We start from the raw sequence: 17358 nt of genomic DNA, 5'->3' as shown, positions 1-17358 counted from the left end.
GCGATGGTGGTGGAGGCAGAAACATCAGACACACTTGAATATGAACATAAATGTGAGGGAAATGGAAGGATATGGACATTGTGTAGGCAGAAGAGATTAATTATACATTTAATGATGAATTTTGGAAGAACACGGTGGGCGGAAGAGCCTGTTCTTGAGCTGTGCTGCTCTATGTTCTATAGAACTCAGATCTGTTCCTTTACAAGCATTGCTGACGAGATCAACATTAATTACTAATCACTAACTGTCACACAGATGCTGATGGAGAGTCATCTGTAGCACAAACCTTCTTAAGTACATTTGCTTAATCAGTTATACTGTACTTCAGAATGTTTTACCATTAGCTGCTCTTGGACCTTCTTAAGGTTGTGAAAGGAACAAACTTATTTCATTTCATAATGCTTTTTACATTACTGAGATCATTTTCAAAAGTAGATTTTTATTCCAAAAAGGGTGATAGATTCTTCAGAGAGAAACCTTCAAATAAAAAAGCCTAAGAAATGACAGCATGTCATTTCAACAGCAGCTTACACAGGCCATACTGGGGGATCTCAGCAGGTCAGGTAGCGTCAATGGTGGGACATGACCAGTGCGTGTTCCGGGCAGGGATCCGTCATCAGGACTGGAAAGGTAGGGGGCCAAAGCCAGAATATAAAGGTGAGGCAGTGGGGGGAGGGGGGAGAAGGAGGTGCACAAGCTGGCAGGTGGGGGAAAAGTAGGTAGGTGGGGAAGGGGATGAAAGGGGATGAAGTGAGAAGCTAGGAGATGATAGGGGAAGGGCTGAAGAAGAAGGAATCTGATAGGAAACATTTCAATTCTCTAAGATGCTTAAGGAAGGTATCCAGAAAGTGGAACACAAGGTTTGTTTGCAGAGATGATTCTTGCGCACAACCATACATGGTTTAGAAAGTCAGAGCAACCAGACCATAGAAATGTATGTGATGTTATCTGCACCATGTCAGCCAGGAATATTTTTCAGTTTGTAATGGACAAAATGTTGTATGGTATTGCTCAATATTTGTACTGCAAAGGTGACATTCTCTTTGACAAGGAGACCTAACAGGAGCACTTGAAATATTGATGGAGGTGCGTGCCACATTGCATCACCATAATGTACAACTGATAGAGAACAAAGGTACTTTCCTGCAGCCTGGAATTGTTAGTTTGGCCTTCAGAACTAACCAGAATGGGCAGAGACCCACCCAGGAGATGGTGGTGATGGCATTAGCCCCTATAGAGCTAGTTAATGCAACTGAGCTCTTTTATCCCTCACATTCCTTGCTGGTTTTGACCACCACATTGTGTTCTCTTCGCAAATACTTAGGCAAACAGTAGCCCTGGCTCTGAGTGAGGAGTGATGACAGGGGCATGAACTACGTACGCTATGTGGAGCAAATTTTAGGAGTTAATCATTCCTGATTTATCATGACTTATGGTATCCATTACAGAACTGAGTGATACCTCCAGCCGTCTTCACCCATGTTATGCGAGGAGGGTATGAGTAACCAAATAGCTCCACTTCTCCCACCAAAGAGAAAATTTGCTTCACACAATGGAAAGGAAATGTTGAGCCATTATTTCTGCGGTCACTCAATTTCCGATTGGCAGCAAGCACGCACACACACACACACAAGCACAGACACGCACAAATACACGCGCACACATGCACACACACACACGCACGCGTGCGCGCACACACGTGCATGCACGCACATGCACACATGCACACACATGCACGCACACACACGATAAACCTTCCATAAGCTATAATTTTTCTTTTATCCAGCCCTCAACATCCCTTGACTTGCTAACCTTGCCCTTCTCCTTGCGGAAGCATTTTGACCTTGAACTCTTTCATTTTTGACTGTTTCTCATTTGTCACCCAGAGAGTTACCGTACCTACACCAACCATCAAAATGCTCTGTAGTTCCTCGCCGTTAGTCTACAAGATGATCTGGCATTTCTTCTCAAATAAAAGAAGAGGGTGTGAAGCACCTCAATGGCCACAAGATAAAGAATGTGATTCACAAGTACAAGGTTGTCTGACTACCCCCTAACCACTAGCGAACTTGTCAAGTTGTACTTATCCCAACCATAGAATAGAATAGAACTTTATTGTCATTGCTCAAGATAATGAAATTCCAGTGCTTCTCCACTCCGTGCATAACAGATATTTACAATGCACGTGGTACAACTTAATTTAAAGAAAAAATTCCTCTATTTACATGCAAGAAGTGCTTTGATAGTCCATGACCCTCTAAGGCCATTGGCAAGCCGGGGTGTAGCATTATTCAGCTGCACAACAACCCTCAGAAAGAAGCTGTTTTTCAGCCTCTGTCTGGGCTAAGATGTTTCTTTATCTCTGACCAAATGGCAAGATATTGAATAGACAGTGTCCGGGATGGGATGGGTCTTTAATGATATTACGAGTGTGCCATAGGCATCGAGAGTTGTTGATAGTTGGCTCCGGGTCCGGTAGTTGAGTCACAGTGATGTGCTGAGCCATCCTAATCACCGGTTGGAGTGCTTTGTGATCTGTCTTGCTGCAGCTGGAGTACCACACTGTCAGTCCGTATGTCAGTTTGCTCTCTATCACACATCACTAAAAGCTGGCCAGCAATTTTTGGAGCAGATTAGTTCCCTATAAGCACCTCAGGCAGTATAGTCACAGCTGTGCATTCCCTGCTATCGAGGTTGTGTTGACAGACCAAGAGAGCTCCACAGCGATGTTCATCCCCAAAAACTTGAAACTGGAGGCCCTTTCCACTACCTCACCATTTATGAATAGTTGGACTTGTTCGGGACCTCTTGCCTTCCTGAAGTCAATTATCATTTCTCTTCTCTTCTCAATGTTGAGTGATAGGTTGTGGTTCCTGCACCAATCAGACAGTTTCAGCAACTCCTCTCTATATGCAGATTAATTATTGCTTGTGATTAGGCCAATCACAAATGTGTCATCTCCAAATCTGATGATTAAGTACATACCCCTAGGGGGCACCAGTATTCAGGAAGGTGGTTGGGGGTGTGTGGGGGGGTTGATGTACAGTTCCCTAGTGTCACTGTCTAGGTATGATTAGTGGGGAAATCCAAGATACAATTACAGGTAAACAGTCCATAAATGGATTGTCCAATTAACCATATTTTTGCGGGGCCTTGATGAAACCAAAAGCTGACTTAGATGCCCAGCTCAAATGGCACCAAAGCCTATCTCCAAAGCTCATTCCTCACTCCAGAGCAGATCTTCCCCAAATTTACTCACCAAATGAAGTGCGGTTTTACTTTTAAAGTACTCACAGCCTGTGCTTGTGCAGCAAAGATTGTATTTGTCATTCATCGGATATAACAGAGCATTTATTTGCAATTGTGAATGGAGCATTTGGGGTTTACAGTTTACAAAACAAGACACCAAGACCCACATTGAATTCCCTTAATATATTATCGTCCTTAAAATAAATCCAGTAAGGAACTCTTGCTTCACCAGAAAGTGAGGCATCCTGCCACGAGCTGTGACTAAGATGAGTTGCTCTTGAGTGAAGCTAGACACAGTGTTGCAAAATGCAGCCAGGGTCAAAAGGCTGAAGAAGCAAGATGGCTGGTACTTGGCATTAAAGCATATTGAAGAGTTCAGGCAAAGTGAGATCTGGGCAACTCAGTAAACAATAGTCAAGATGCAAACTCTTAAGATTAAGATTAGCTCTGTTTGTCACATGCACATCGAAACATACAGCGAAGTGCATCATCATATCAGCAAGGACTGCGCTGAGCAGACTGCAAGTGTTGCTTCTCCTCCTGCGCCAACGTAACATGCCCACAATTCTCTAAACCTAACCATACATCTCTGGAATCTGGGAGGAGACTGGAGCACCTGGAGGAAACCCACACAATTCAAAGTTCAAAGTAAATTTATTATCAAAGTACATATATGTCACCATTTACAACCCTGAGATTCATTGTCCTGTGGGCATACTCAGTAAGTCTATAAAATAGTAACTATAACAGGTAAAAATAAAAGATCAACCAGAGCGCAGAAGACAATAAACTGTGCTAATTCAAATATAAATAAATAGAAATAAATAACAAGAACATGAAATAACTAGATAAAGAGTGAGATTATTGGTTGTGAGAACGTTTCAATGGACGGGCAAGTGAATGCAGTTATCCCCTGTTGTTCAAAAGCCTGACAGTCGTTGGGTAGGAATCATTTTTGAACCTGGTGGTGCCAGTCCTGAGGCGTTTACCTTCTAGCTGGTGGCAGCAGAGAGGGAAGAGCGTGGCCTGGGTGGTGGGGATCTCTGGTGACCGATGCTGCAACAGCAGTTCATGTAGACGTGCTCAGTGGTTGGCAGGGCTTTACCAGTGATGGTCTGGACCAAATTCACTTCCTTCTGTAGGCTTTTCCCTTCAAAGGCAATGGTGCTTCAATGCCAGACTGTGATGCAGCCAGTCAATAGACTCTCCACTACACATCCATAGAAGCTGGTCGAAGTTTCTGATGTCATGCCAAATCTCCGCAGACTCCTAAGGAAGCAGAGGTGCCGTTGTGCTTTCTCCGCAATTGCATTTACATGCCAGGTCCAGGACAGATCCTTTGAAGTAGTAGCACCCAGGAATTTAACGTTGCTAACCCTCTGCATCTCTGATCCCCCGATGAGGACAGGCTCATCGACCTCTAGTTTCCCTCTCCTGAAGTCCACAATCAATTCCATGGTCTTGCCGACATTGAGTAACAGGTTCTTGTTATGACACCACTCAGCAAATTTTCACTGTCTCTCCTGTATGCTGATTCATCACACCCTTTGATACAGCCCACAACAGTGGTGTCATCAACAACCTTCGACATGGTGTAGGAGCTGTGCTTAGTCACACTGTCGTAGGTGTAAAGTGAGTAGAGCAGGGGGCTCAGCACACAGCCCTGTGGTGCAACTGTGCTGATGGAGATTGTAGAAGAGATGTTGATGTCAATCTGAACTGATGAGGGTCTACAAATGAGGAAAGCCAGGCTCCAATTACACAAGGAGGTATTGAGGTCAAGGTCTTGGAGCTTATTGATTCTTTTTGAAAGGATGATGGTATTAAATGCTGAGCTGTAATCCTGATATATGCAGCTTTACAGTCCAGATGTTCCAAGGTTGTGGGAAGAGCCAATAAGATGGCATCGACTGTGGACCTGCTGTTCTGGTAGGCAAATTGGAGTGGATTCAAATCACCTCTCAGGCAGGAGCTGATATGCTTCATCACCAGCCTCTCTAAATACTTCATCACGGTGGATGTAAGTGCAACTGGCCGATAATCATTGAGGCAGGATACCACGCTCTTCTGGGGCACTGGTATAATTGAAGCCTGATTGAAGCAAGTGAGAACCCCAGACAGCCGAAGTGAGAGATTAAAGATATCAGTGAACACGTCAGCCAGTTGGTCAGCACAGGTCTTTAGAACACGGTCAGGTACCCCATCCGGTCCGATACAGACAGACAGACATACTTTATTGATCCCGAGGGAAATTGGGTTTTGTTACAGCCACACCAACCAAGAATAGTGTAGAAATATAACAATATAAAACCATAAATAATTAAATAATAATAAGTTAATCATGCCAAGTGGAAATAAGTCCAGGACCAGCCTATTGGCTCAGGGTGTCTGACACTCTGAGGGAGGAGTTGTAACATTTGATGGCCACAGGCAGGAATGACTTCCTATGACGCTCAGTGTTACATCTCGGTGGAATGAGTCCCTGGCTGAATGTACTCCTGTGCCTAACCAGTACATTATGGAGTGGATGGGATTCATTGTCCAAGATGGCATGCAACTTGGACAGCATCCTCTTTTCAGACACCACCATCAGAGAGTCCAGTTCCACCCCCACAACATCACTGGCCTTACGAATGAGTTTGTTGATTCTGTTGGTGTCTGCTACCCTCAGCCTGCTGCCCCAGCACACAACAGCAAACATGATAGCACTGGCCACCACAGACTCGTAGAACATCCTCAGCATTGTCCGGCAGATGTTAAAGGACCTCAGTCTCCTCAGGAAATAGAGATGGCTCTGACCCTTCTTGTAGACAGCCTCAGTGTTCTTTGACCAGTCCAGTTTATTGGTAATTCATATCCCCAGGTATTTGTAATCCTCCACCATGTCCACACTGACCCCTTGGATGGAAACAGGGGTCACCGGTGCCTTAGCCCTCCTCAGGTCCACCACCAGCTCCTTAGTCTTTTTCACGTTAAGCTGCAGATGATTCTGCTCACACCATGTGATGAAGTTTCCCACCGTAGCCCTGTACTCAGCCTCATCTCCCTTGCTGATGCATCCAACTTTGGCAGAGTCATCAGAAAACTTCTGAAGATGGCAAGACTCTATGCAGTAGTTGAAGTCCGAGGTGTAGATGGTGAAGAGAATACTTCCCTCGGATTCACCCTCCTGGAGGTAGTCACAAGGAAAGTGTACAAATGCCTCACAGACAGTGGTGGGAATCGAACCCCAATCTTACAGCTAGCGCTGTAAAGCATTGCACTAACCGCTATCCCATTGAGCGGCCATATTCCAACCCTTGAGGAAACTCAGTCAAAACCCAACTTACCCATTCTTCTCAAGCCTTCATTTAACAAATCACAAATGTGATTGCAGGTAGATCATCTATATACATGTAATCTAACTCCGATCAACTTCTGGTTCGGATAACGAAGGTATTTATTAAAATATATTCATATATATATTTTGATAATTATTGGAGCATTGTGAGCAGTTCTGCACCCCTTATCTTAGACAGGATGTGCTGAAACTGGAGAGGGTTCAAAGGAAGTTCACAAAAATGATTCCAGGCTTTAATGGCGTGTCATATGAAGAGCGTCTGATGGCTCTGGGCCTGTATTCACAAGAATGCAGAAGAATGAGGGGTGACCTAATTAAACCTATCGAATAGTGAAAGTCCTTGATAGAGTTAATGTGGAGAGGATGTTTCCTTTAGTGAGAGAGTCTGACTAGAGGACACAGCCTCAGAATAGAGGGGTGTCTTTTTATAACGGAGAGTAGGAGGAATTTCTTTGGCCAGAGAGTGGTGAATCTGTGGAATTCTTTGCCACAAGTAGCTGTAGAACCCAAGTCTGTCTGTATATTTAAGGGAGAGATTGATTGATTCGTGATTGGTCAGGGCATGAAGGGATAAGGGGAGAAGGCAGGAGATTGGGGCTGAGAGGAAAATTGGGTCAGCCATGATGAAATGGTGGAGCAGATTCGATGGGCCAAATGGCCTAATTCTGCTCTTATGTCTTATGGTCTAATGGTATAGCTAGAAGTCTGAATGCCTGAGGACTTGGATTTTTCCCTCAGCTGAACATGTGACACAACAGAGAGCAGAAACTAGGTGAAATTGTGTCATTCAAACTGAAGTACTGATTCATATCGTGGTAGAATTCAGTTTTATTTCACTCCAGATTACAGGGAAATTGCTTGTTCTGTGAGTGAAGATGGATTGATGGCACTTGAAAGAACTGAATTCAGAGGAAAGGCCTTTATTGCAAGGAGCACAAAAGTAGGGATATACATTTTGATATACATTGCCACAGTGCTGGTGAATTTATATTTAGAGGGCTATGTACAGTTTTGGTCTCTGTAGTTAAGAGTGATGTATTTGTATTGGAGACTATGCAGAAGACGCTCAGTAGGTATGAAGGGAGGTTAGGCCAATGCTCACTGAGAACAGAGAAGTCTTATAGAAACAAACAAGAGTCTGGAGGTTGTTTTTGCAATCAGGAGCATCTGGAACAAGGGGGAATAGTTGCAGGATAAGTCGTTATACATTTCAGCCAGAGATGAAAAGGAATATTTTCTCTCAAAGGTCATGTATTTCTGGAATGTTTTAATCTGGAAGACTGTGATGATGACATCATTGATTATGTTCAATGTAAAGAAAAGCATTACATAGAAAACAAGTAGCGTAGAGTATGGAGGGAGGGCAGGAAAGTGATGTTAGGCTATTATTGGATCCGCCTTTTTAATAATAGAGCAGGTTACTGTGTTTCCTACAAAAAGTGATCCTGGACAGCAGCTTCTAATAGAATGGGAAGAAAGGGAGAAAGAAGAGGAGAAATACTGTCAGTGAAGGTATCATCAATTGCAACAGCAAATCATGCCCTCTGTGGCTGATTTATCATTCAGAGGAGTGTGTCCTCCATAGCATGCTAAAGAAGTGACATTGTGTTGGGTAATTATAGTTGCTTGTTTGCATACAACTAAACAGCAAGTAATGACAAAATTGCAGTCTTGTCACTTCACTTTGTGCTAGGCTTATTACATAATTAGAACACTTACTGCCTCCATAGGATCCCACAAAGACTGGGTAAATTATCTTAATTAAGCGTTTGGTTCTTCAGCAGCCTGTATTTCATACAGCTGATGGAACGAAAAGTAAAAGATATACAGAACTTAAATTCCACGAATTGTTGAACTGAAGTAAACAACATCAGTTTTTAGGGTCCTTCATATGAGGATTCAAATTCGTAGTTCTTGCTTTCCTTTTGTTTCTGTTCTTCTCCACAAAAGACAGAGTTGCCAAAAACATGTCAATAGAAACCCAGGGTAATTTCAACACGGGGCTTGTGATACGTTGTCGATCCCGCCAGGAAAACTTGACTGCAACTGAGAGCAAACCCAGGAGAGAGGTCAGAAACATTCTCTTCAGAATTTCAGGCATTCCTGTGGGCCAGGGGGAGGGAGGCCACTCACAGTGGGTTTATAACACCTGCTACGGTCAACATTGATACAAGGACACTTCCTGATAACTCCTCATGAGCCATGACAATCAGGAGCGCCCTCTCAATGTTTCTCAAAGAAGCCTAGGGTGCACCAACCACCAACCACAGTGGTGCAATCTCCAACCAATTCCCCTACTCCTCCCCATCCCTCCTCAACCTCTGGCCCACACTGATCCTGACTGTCAACTTTTCTTGCTCCACGCTCCACAGAGCTGCTGATCCATCACTAAGATGCCTTGGATACAGTATTTTGTCACTGGTCAGACTCTAGCTAAGTTATCAATTTGAAAAGAGACTGCCTGGAAAAGTACAGCAAAAAAAACCCAATAAGGTCCTCTTGTTCATTTCTGCAGAACTTCCCTGTCCACCAACTTGCTATGCCTTTTAATCCTTTTCAGCCTTGCCTGATGTTTTCCCATTTCATGGCTTCATTGGCCTCTAATAGTTCACTGTTAGCCTTTTTTTTTCTCAAGAGAATGTAGACCCAGCCTATTCATCCTTACCCTGATGATTATATCCTTTCATTTCTGGTATTATCCTTGTAAATTTTCACTGGACCCTCCCCATCACCTCTGTAAGTCTGTTATAATGTGGCAACCAGAACAATAAGCAACACTCTAAATGCAGAATAAGCATGGGGCCCATTCAGTTTACCACCCCTATTGGTCAATTCTGTAACTTTAGAAGTCCCAAAGACTTGGTCAGCCTTGTCAACCTGCAGCGCAAATTTTGGTGAATTGTACTTAGACTCTGAGATCACTTTGTACTTCAGCTGGTTTCACATCTTGCAAGTAATAAGTGATCACCCTTTTCTTCGCACTAAATCTCACGTCCTCCAGCTCCTTGTCCACTCCCTAGAACATAGGCGAAAACATTTAGGACGCTCCAATAGTGTAGCGGTTGGCTCAGGGTGTACCGGAGTTCAGAGTTCAATTGCAGAGCCATCTGTAAGGAGTTTCTATGTTCTCCCGATGAACGCGTGAGTTTCCTTCGGTTTCTTCCCGTAGTCCAAAGACATATCGGTTAGGAAGTCAATTGGTCATGGTCAATCGTGCTGTGATTAGGCTGGAGGTAAGTATGTGGGTTGCTAGGCAGCGCAGCTCGCTGAGCCAGAAGGGCCGGTTCTATGCTCTATCTCCAAATAAGTAGTACAGAATAAAGAAAGTGCTCCAGTATTTTTACTTTCTTCGGAGATGAAAGACATCAAGAGCTTGTCACGGAGCACCCAAACTTCCATGGAAGTCCTGTTGAAAGTATCCTGACTGGCTGCATCGTGGTCTGGTACGGCAGATGGAATTCACAAGAATGGAAGAAGCCACAGCGAGAGGCCAACTCAGTCCAATACATCGCAGGCACATTATAGACAGTATCTACACGAGGCACTGCCTCAGAAAGGCAACATCTATCATTAACGATCCCCATCATCCAGACCATGTCATCCTCTCACACCTACCATTGGGCACGAGGTAGAGAAGCCTTAAGTCCAACACCACCAGGTTCAGGAACAGCCACTTCCCTTCAACCATTCGGTTCTGAAACCAACCAGCAGAAGCTTAATTACTAGAGTTTAGCAAAACAATGATAATTGTGATCACTTCACACCAAAATGGACTTCGTTGCCATTTTGTTCTAAATGCATTCTTCCCTAAAAAATCATGCATAATTCATCTTTAATTTATGTTTTTGTTGTAAATGCTTATGTCCCCGTGATACTGCTGCAAGTAAATTTTTTATTGCATCTGTCATACACATGAAACCCCTTTCTCCTGGGCATCTCTGGAAATGTGGCTTGTTAGCCCCTCATTAACAGGCACTGGACTCCGTGGCGAGAAACACACCTTTCTCGGGCTCTGTACGTCTAGGGTGTATACGACTTCAGTCCCGCCAAGCCCATGAGGTTGGGTTGTTTCACCCACCCAAACCCTGGTTTATGTGAATGCTGTGCAATCGTCCATTGGCAAGAAATAACAGATTGTAGATTTCATACAGTTATAAAGAAAGTATATTTATGAACATTAACTTAACCAAAGAACTATTCTGAAAAGAAAAAACAAAAAGGACGCATTATAAATAAACAGTCAAATGCACACGTAAGTTGGAGTTCATCTTGAAGTTGTCTATAACTCACATGCTGGAGCCTTGCTCTGCATGAAAACACACACTACCTTCTGAATGTCGCTCACAATTCGCCTCCCCCACTGGAGGTCCTTCCTCCTCGAAGCCCTTCAACTGCTCAAAGCACCTTGTGCATTATCCTCAGCCATCTTCCCTGCTGTCTCCTCAAAGCTCCCACCAAAAAGACCTCAACCCACAGCAGTGTCCACCACAAAAAACTCTCCCAAGTCCACCATCTTGACTGACTGACACCACATTCCTAAGCTGAACAACAAAGCCCCTTATCTCAGCTCAAACCCAAACAGGCTGAAAGCAGAACAGACTGCTAAAATCAAATCCCTACAGCATAGTAGTAAAAGTCTTAACCAGCGTATTACACATGTACTTATGCAATGACAGTAAACTCAAATTTGACTTTGAAGCAGCATGTTCTTCAATTTATTGAAATCCTGCGACTACAATCCCAGACTCTGCAGCACCCCTAATAATTTTGTATCATTTACGAAATTAGAAACTGTATTCTTGATTCTAGAGTCAAATTAGTTAATAAAAGTTATGAACAGCAATATACCTGCATTGATGCTTGTTGGTAAGCACCAGCACCTGCCTTTTTCCATTGTAAAGAGCAACCCTTTACTCCCGTTCTTTCCTTCCGATACTGAATCCATTCTGCTTCTCCTCCTCCAACCCTGCATCCTCGGAACTAACTCTTTAGTTAATTTTGGATTTTCTCTCCAGAAGCCTTTTGAATATTTGATAAATTATGTCTACTGCATTACCAATATCTATTATTGCTGTTACCTTTTCCAAAATTATCAAGGCTGATGTAAGGCTGATCAGGCAGTATTTCTCCGTTTAACTCTATTACGTTTTTATTATTTAGTAATACATTTTATTTTGCTTCTGAGTATTTATTTTTATTCTCATTTTTTTAGGGATGCCTTTATTTTCCTTACAACAAAGTTAACTGAATCGTCTATAAGTGTTTTATCTTCTTTCTTAACTTTGTCTTTTTTAACTAATATCTACATTAAGCAATGCCTCTGTTACCAATCCACAAGATGCTTTTTGAATGTGTAATTGCAGTCCATCCAAGCTGGAAAATCTATCTACTTTGAATATGATTAATTTATTTAAAGATTCAAAGTATATTTTTTATCAAAGAATGTATAAATTACACACCTTGAGATTTGCTTGTTTACAGACACCCACTGAGCAAGAAACCCAAAGAACCCAGTTTAAAAAAAGAAAGATCATAACGACTGCACTGAGAAAGGAAAAAAAACACACACACACATCATGCAACAGGAACAAACAACACATCCCAAACCAGATTGAGTCCTTAGATCCGTTACCCTTCTATCTTAAATATCCTGTCTCCTTACTCATCTCGTCATCTTATGCCATGTCCACCTTGACATAGGACCTTGGCAGCTGTTGACATAGACATCAGAAGTGGAGCGATTGCATTCGGGAATGATTGCTCAAAAAGCCAGAAGCAGAACAGCCCAGGACAAACAAGATCAACAGGAGTGGAACTGATCAAGAAGGACTGGGATATTTGTTCCAAGCCAGGGGAAGCTGTACAGAGGTGTCTAAAATTATAACAGGAATTATTGAGGTAGACCAGACAACACACCTGCTCAGGAGAGACCAAACCATAGTTCATAAAAGTAACGGACACCAAGAAATCCAAATGGGAATTTAGGACAGCCTCTCTTCTCAAAGAATGGCTGGAATGTGAAAGCTGCTTCCACTGAGAGTAGCTGAAAACAGTGCAGATGCACGTGTGAGAAAGCCAAATAAAGCAGAAGAAGAAAGGAAGAGATTTATATGCTGAGAAAGGCAGGGAGTGTGCACTGACATAGGCCAGTTGTGCTAAATGATCTGCATATGTGCTGCAGCCTCTATGTAGTTCTATATCAAATGACTGAATCAACTTGCACTTTAGAATTATAATGAATCTAGCTGAACCAGGACATCACTGGAATGAATTTAACACAGATATGTTGCTTACAAAACTAATGGAACATGAAAATTGCCTGAAGTTTTAAAAATGGTGAGTCTGAGTGGTATAAAGTAGATATGAACATTGGGGAAGCTGTTTGTGAGGGAAGTGAATTACTTTCTCATAGACTTACCTTCACCATGACCTTCTCATTTTGATCCAGTGTTTTCAAAAGCATATTTAAATGCATAAACATATTTTCTAGTGTTTATCTTTGTGTGCATGGACATATTGTGACCATGTTTACAGGAACATCATATGGTGTCCCTGCTTTGTGACAGATTGGGACACATTCTGTTACAGGAGTTCCAAGACTTCACCAGCATATAGGTCATGTTCTTTTTCACTGGTAAACCTCGACCTCTTTTATATATAATATGATGATGAACTTATGAAGACGTTTGGAGTGACAATGAGAATGCTGAGGATGGGAACAGCTGAGGATTCTCATGTATTTTTCCATTTGGGATTATTGAACAACATTGAATGATGCGCACAAAACAATTTTTAATGAGTTTATAGCACCAAAACTGGTGTGTTTTCCTGCATCCATTTGCACAGGATCTCTGTTTGTCTATGGTCTTTCTGCTTTCCTGTAAAAGTGCACACCACAGCTGAACCTTCATAAAACAATGCCTTGGCCTCGGCTGGGGTATTGCGTTCAATTCTGGCTGTGACATTACACAGGTGATGTGAAAGCATTACAGGGGTACCAGAAAAGATTATTGAGATGAGTTCAAAAGATGAAAGACTACAGTTATAAGGATATATTAGAAGGCTGGGACTGTTTTCTTTGGAGAAGAGAAAGGGAGATTTTATAGAGATATATAAACGATCGGATGTCAGGACGAAGTGGTGAATGGAAGGCTGTTGAGGAGTACAGGTCATACATACAAACCACTGGGGAAGTGAATTAACTGACAGGCAATCATAGAGTCAGACAGAAAAGAAACAGGCCCTTTTTTGGCCCACCATGCCTCCGCTGACCATCGTGTACTTATTATAAGGAAATACTTTACTTCAGGTATGTGCAGAGCAGGGGTCACCAAGCCAAAGACTGGGAACACCTGGTGTAGAAGAAGGTCTCTTTGTGGCTTTGTAGGGGAGATTGGTAAGGACATGATGAAGGAAAATTTGATAGGCTTCAAAGAGCTGATGGGTGCAAACTCCTGGTAGTGCACATCTCACACAATCTCTCATGGCCCCAGAACACATTCTACACAATCAGGAAAGGTCACGAATGCCTCTACTTTCTGAGGAGACTGAAGAGACTATGCACATCAGTACTCATGTCATTCTACGGGTGCCCAGTAGAAAGTGTCCCAACATGCTGTATCACTGCATGGTACAGAAACTGCACTGCAGCGGGTGGAAAGGGGCAACAAGGAGTTGTCAAAACTGCCCAACACATCACCAGCGCCACCCTACCTGCAGTCAAGGACATCGATACAGAAAGGAGTCAGAAAGAGGCCAGTAAAATCCTGAAGGATCCCACCCACCCTGCTCATGGACTACTTGTCCCATTCCCATCAGAGAGGAAGCTACATAGCATCTATGCCAAGACTACCAGATTCAAAAACAGTTACTTTCCTCAAGCAGTAAGGCTGATCAACACCTCCACCCACTAACCCAGCCTTCCACAACCCCAACCACCATTACTTTATCATTTCCTGTCAGAAACCCCTGCCTAGTATTACTTTATAGACACACAATCAATCTATACATATAAGCATTGTCAGGATGGTGCCAGCAGATATTGCGACCAAGGGCAACATCCTGCCGATGGTTTATGAAGCTACTTCTATTCTTCTTTCAAATATAATTCTACTGCTAAGCTGTGTGTGATTGGATCCTGTGATTTATATTTTTGGGCCAATTGAGCAAACTAGCACTTTGCTGTCTCCGAGGAAGTTCTAAAAGACCATAAGATATTGGAGCAGAATTAGGCCATGTGGCCTATCGAGTCTGCTCTGCCATTTCATCATGGCTGTTCCAATTTCCTTCTCAGCTCCAATCTCCTGCCTTCTCCCCATATCCCTTCATGTCCTTACCAATCAAGGACCTTTCAACGTCTGTCTTAAATATACATAAAGACTCAGCCTCCGCAGCAGCCTAAGGCAAAGAATTCCATAGATTCACCACTCTCTGGCTGAAGAAATTCCTCCTCATCTCCGTTCTAAAAGGAGGCCTTCTATTCTGAGGTTGTACCCTCTGGTTTAGAATCTCTCAACACAGGAAACATCCTCTCCACATCCACTCTATCAAGGCCTTTCACTATTTGATAAGTTTCAATGATAGGTTTCACCACTCATGCTTCTAATGAAGTAGGTATTGTAATACCTCAGTGACGGTGAAGAGAACCAAATCGCTTTCACTTCAAAGGATGAGAAAACAATGTGCAAATTGAGAATAAATTTCGTGGAGTAGTGTCGATCAAAAAAAAAAATCCACCAGTTTTTATTTTGCCAGTCCTCTACTATAACAAATCATTAACCATAAGTAAGTATATCAGGACATAAACTAGTTAAGGCATAGACTAGTTAATGAGCCTTCTACTACAGAACGACTAAAACGCCAGGTTCAGAAATTTCAAGTATAATGTCATTACTCTATCACCGCTACTTCTCGTGAAATCTGATGCCGGAAGTAAAAATATGATATACATGTTTAAAAGTAGTCAATGAGGACTTTACAGTGATTGCATCTGAAATTCCAGACAGTTCAGAAAGTGTCAAAAAAGACTCCACTGAAAGAATGGACAGAATTCGACCAATGTATAAGTGAGGAATTAAGCCTGCTCCACATTTGTTACAATGAGAGCCCAATTGCCCGGAGGTATACTAAGTGGGTGATGGCATATGAGACTTTTCTTAATGAATACTGTAGATGTGAAAAAGGAATTGACAGTTTCCTGGTATTGAGCAATAGTCCCTCAAAGTGGAGTGAAGTGACACTTGTGGGCTCATCTTTAGATGAGCTGAGCTCAATATCTCCATCTCATGGCTTACCTGAAAGGTTTATGATAATGGCCACTGGTTTGATAGACTCTTTCCACAAACAATGGAAGTGGTATCAAGCATACTTTTATTCCTTCACATCACTGAGCTTCAAATAGAACAGCCAAGAGGTCAGTCAGAATAGTTTTTCATGAAGCAAGTGAAAATGCAGAATATCTGGATGCTATGTTGGGTTTAACAAAACAGATCTCTTTCTAAAGAGAAGATTGAGAAGTTAAGCTTCATTCTACCTATTAGAGCAGAAGTAAAAGTTACTACCGCTCTTATTAAAAGGAATGCATTTTCAAGTTAAACAAGTGCAGTCTTGTTCTCAGCGCAACTAACGTCTTGACCTCACACAAATTGGAGGTAGGAACCAATTAAGATGAAATTGGTGACAAAATGCAAGGTGATCCTTTTGATCAAGTGACCTCATCAAAGCTGAGCCAAGTCTGGATGTTAAACCCCTTGATCTTGCAGTTATATCCAAGTTGGATCCCATGCAGACTTCAGGAAGTGAAGTACCAAATCCAGGCAAAACCTTTTTTTTTGTAATTTATTTTTTATTGAAGTTCATCGTCAAACAAACATTTCCATAAGATGTATTTCAGACATTGTACATTGTACAGTCCAAAAGTTAAATCAACTCCTGAGATAACAGGATGACTCCAGAGACCAGATACTAGACCAGGTTTGTTTATTTGAAATGGAACACAATATGTGAGGTATGCTGATATTATTGGCATCACGGGTAACCTCAATATACTGCAGAAAGTAGAAGAATAATTGTCATAAAAATATCTTTAGTTTCCTAAGAAGGAATGAGCAATATAGTGTTTCTATGTACATGGACTTACGTAACTCTCTCTATAGATATATATCTGTTTTTGGACATACCATGATCCTGTTGAACAGGAGAGTCACGTGCTTTGCTTGCTTTGCCAACTCTGAGTGGAAGTCTGGCTTCAGCAGGAGCTTAGAAACAACTTGTACATCGGTAAGATGTTCTGCATTGCAAATAAACCTCTCTTTCTTGTTCTACCTAGACGCCCTGTTGTAAAGCATGTGTGGAGATCCTCTGTAGAACTCAGGAGGAAACCAGCATATCTAGAAACATGGATAATCTTGCTATCTGCAAACCAGGCCAAAGGTTTTGGAACAGCACTGGACACGTGGGTTTAGAGGTTGGAAACTAGGCAGCAGGCGTTCAGTTCCTGCTCACGACCCGGTCACAGGCTGCATGTAAGGGGTTGCTTATCCTCTCTTGAGTTATGAGAGAAGACAAAGTCTTAACAAATGGAGCTTCCTGTGTTGGGCTTGGTCTATAGCAGACAAATATTAATCTAGGGTTACAGGTGCCTCTGCATCACAGTTGCCACACAATGGTACGTTCTAATCACACTTGCACCAGAACTTGGAGATGTCACCTCATGGATAGGAACAGAACACTTGGTCTGAAAGACTAGGGAATGTTTGAGTGCATGACTC

At 42.4% G+C, this 17358-nt stretch overlaps 1 protein-coding gene across 2 annotated transcripts in view; it reads right to left on the bottom strand.

The window, feature by feature from the left end:
- Positions 1–17358, bottom strand: part of xkr6b (XK, Kell blood group complex subunit-related family, member 6b) — a 461182-nt gene that overhangs the window by 235786 nt on the left and 208038 nt on the right. The window lies entirely within an intron of this gene.

This window comes from Hemitrygon akajei, chromosome 9 (assembly GCF_048418815.1).
Source record: "Hemitrygon akajei chromosome 9, sHemAka1.3, whole genome shotgun sequence".
In the NCBI taxonomy this organism is placed as follows: domain Eukaryota; kingdom Metazoa; phylum Chordata; class Chondrichthyes; order Myliobatiformes; family Dasyatidae; genus Hemitrygon; species Hemitrygon akajei.
The sequence above is the reverse complement of the archived record's forward strand: the minus strand, read 5'-3'. Positions and strand labels throughout refer to the sequence as shown.